We start from the raw sequence: 3,630 nt of genomic DNA, 5'->3' as shown, positions 1-3,630 counted from the left end.
CTTTCCCTTGCTCTCTCTGATGAACCAGCTGGCTTACAGTTTAGTTTGTTTTTCTGAGAGAGCTACCAGCTGCCTCTAAATTGCTTGCCACCAAAATATCAGTAGTTTTTGAGAGCATCCTTAGGCTTGAACTTCCCCACAGTCTGTTTCAAATAAAGTTAGCTCCCTTAGGAAGAGGTTCGGAACTCTCTGTTCTTGTGGTCTGCCTTACTCCCTGGAAAAATCTCTGAGCCACTGCTCTAGAGCTGGGAAGAGGGTGACATTCTTGCCTTATGAGCAGGGTGCTGGGCAGGGGCGGTGGCCTATGGTCTTCTCCGTGTGTTTCTCTCAGCATGGGATCTCCACCCGTAGAACAATCTGAGGTGAGGGCAATTGGAGCTCCAGTATTCTGGACCTTCCACGTTTGAGGTAGGACCTCTCCGTTATGAGTCGGGGCTTGAGGGAAGGAAGAGAGCAACCCCTTGGCTGCACTGCCAGAAACTTATTCTCTGCAAATCAGAGCTGAAGGAGGTGAGAAATGCTGGTATCTTTTCCTGCTCAGTGAGATTACCTATGCCTTGACTGGGAGGTAAGGGGAGAGGGTCTCCCTTCTTGGCCACACCTGCCCAGAGTGGCATTTCCATCTCTCTGACTATGGGGGAGGTGGGAGGAGGGAGAGACGGCTTGTGGCTCAAGTGCCACAGATTCTTACTGTTCTTACCAAGATTTAGTAGAATTTCTCAAATAAATGTTTCTTAGTTTGCTGTATGCCCTGAGGACAATTTCCAGAGACTTTATATGATTGATTTTTAAAATAGTTTTCACTAGTTATGGTTGCTTTGCTGGGGAATGATTCTATGGAGCTCCTTACACCACCATTTTGAAGGTGGAGCTCCTTTTATTTTCTTGCCTTGAATCGAAACCATTTCTTGGTATTCATGGGGGTTGGTTCCAGGACCCGCTGGGATATCAAATCCCTGGATGCTCAAACTGTAGTATTTGCATATAACTTATGTAACCTACACACATCCTCCCAAATACTTTAACCAACTCTAGATTACTTATAATACCTAATACAATGTAAATGCTATGTAAATAGTTATCGGTTCATGGCCAATTCAAGTTTTGTTTTGGGGAACTTTCTGGAATTGTTTTTTAATATTTTTGATTCGTGGTTGGTTGAATCCACAAATGTGGAACCCATGGATATGGAGGGCTGACTGTATTTCCAGGTGTCTAAGGAACTGTTTCCCCACCTGACATGAATCCAGATATTCTGTATGACAGTTTCTCAAGGGAGTCCAATGGGGCCAACTTCCCTACAAAGAAAAATGGATGGAGGTCTGAGACCAGATCCTGCTATGTCTACCCAAATCGATCAGATGAATATGCACAATATTCCCAGGGCACCAGGTTCAGTGATTGGATCTCCAGGGCGTGAGGAGCAGTAAGGTTGGGAATTCAGTGATAGCAACCTGTTTGAAGTCACACATCAAAATGCTTTTCCCTACGCCCTTCCAATTAACCAACTAAATTCATGAACCATTTTTTTTTTTACAAACTGTAGAACATAGGATGATTTTATATAGTACACGAGTAACATTTTTTTGGTTGGTTATTTATAGGTTTACTAGGAAAAATACAGATAAAAAGATGAATAAATGTGCATATGGATATTGATTTATGGAGAGTGCTTCTCCATAAGCACACAGATAGGTGAAAGATTCAAAGCAGGTGGTAAATACCACAGTGTTTCACTTTCAAAAACAAATAAACAAATCCGTTTAGACTCCCACACATTTCCAGGAAGGTCAAAGGTCTCCAATACTGTTTTTCTTTCCATTTTATTGTTTCAGTGCTCTAATTAAGGAGTGCCACATCCATATTTTATTATTCTCCAAGGCCCTAAAAAATTCACATGGTATGAGATTATACACTGTAAAAATGATATATGCACACGCACACAAAGCATACCAAAATTGTAATTTCACAATGCTACTGCTTAGACAAGTCTAAAATAGCGATTTACTTTCATCAAAGTAAGCCAATTTAAAAGTGATCCAGGGGAAAAAAAAAAAAAAAAAAAAAAGTGATCCAGGGACATAGCCCAAACTGTAAAGGTAGTATGAAAATGACTGAATTTGGGGGCAGGGGGGGAGTGTAAATATCAGGTAAAAATTTTACATGATAGCAAATCTGTTTACATAAAAAACTAAATTGGTTGTTTCCTTATGAGCATGGCAAGAAGATACCTTCAGAATTCTCTCTGCTAATTAGTTACACTGGACAGCTTGAAAACCAGTGGCCTCAGACAGACAAAAGGGGAAGATAACGGCTCCTTCCACCCACGCAGGCTTCTCATTTGTAGCTTCAGGTATGGCTAATCTTTTCCTTTTCATTCTTTGTGAAGCATCAGGAGAATTCGCTTGAATGAGCCGACAGCCTGAGTTAACTTAAAGGTAGAGCATCCGGAGGCCTCCAGTGAACGATACAGTCAGCAGGACACAGGTGAATGAGGAGTGGACCGGCAGAGCCACAGTTCAGATGGACCCGAAGCTTCTGCTCAGTTGCTGGTAATATCATTTCCAAATTGAAGAGCAACCTTCCAGAGAAGGCCTGTGAGTGTGGCCACCTGTACCATTTATGTGTATGAACTCAAAGCATTGTTTCCTGGTTGTCATCTCCTTTGTTGTCAAATGTTGGTCCTAAAGTCGTCATCCAGTTTATGAATATGTCAGAACAGGCTGTGAGGGAGCTAGTTAATATTCCAGTTCTACACGTCTCCTGGCAGCCTTCTGCGCGGCTTCCCAGTGACAGAGACTGGAAACATTTGTGTCTCTCAGTGCGTACATGCCTGGCCATTGTCACCTCCTCTCCCTGATCCTTCCCTAAGAGGATCAAGTTTCAAGCAAAGGGACACACTCGGTCCCAAAGCCCCCCATTTAAAAGAAAGCAAAGGTGTTGCTGAAAACCAAGCTTAAGCAAACACGGTCTGGAAACTACATGTCCCCCATCCCTCACCTTAATGCCATCTGCCCTCATGCATCTGTATCTTGCTTAAGCAGTTTTGTCAGTGAGCTTCTAAGTGGCAGCACTAAATGACATGGGTTTTGCTTCCTCTTGTCTAAATAAATGGGCAGGGTAAGGATACAGAATGGAGACGTCAAAGAAGAAACGGGTCTGGAAATTTCTTGGTATAAGGGAAAGACTGACCACAATTATTATGATAGATCTGTGTGGTAATAATACATCTAGTATAGAACACATCCTATGGGCCTCATCAGAGTCTCCTGGCCTTACCTGTCCCCTGGGTCCTCAGCTCCTGGACTGGCAGCTGGGGGGAAAGACTCTATGCAGGACTCACAGAGCCCTGTGTTGTCTTCACCTCTTGCCCCTCTTTTGATCCCATCGATGCTACTGCCAGAAGTTAGAGGGTCTGCTTCCCCGAAAGAGGTCTGCTGCCTGAAGAGGCCAGGGGACCCAACCCAGAAATATAGGGGGTTAACTCCCACGGCCTTCATTTTGATAAATGGGAAAGGGAAGGAGGAAAGGAGTCATTGGCAGGACCTTCTCTCTGTTCCTCCCTCTAAGACATTGTTCTGAGTTTCATACAGCTTGTCTGGAGACATCCTGCACCTGCCTGGCCACTGG

Source organism: Lipotes vexillifer, unplaced genomic scaffold, assembly GCF_000442215.2.
Source record: "Lipotes vexillifer unplaced genomic scaffold, Lipotes_vexillifer_v1.1 scaffold241, whole genome shotgun sequence".
Classification (NCBI taxonomy): Eukaryota; Metazoa; Chordata; class Mammalia; order Artiodactyla; family Lipotidae; genus Lipotes; species Lipotes vexillifer.
This window is presented reverse-complemented; position numbering follows the sequence as displayed.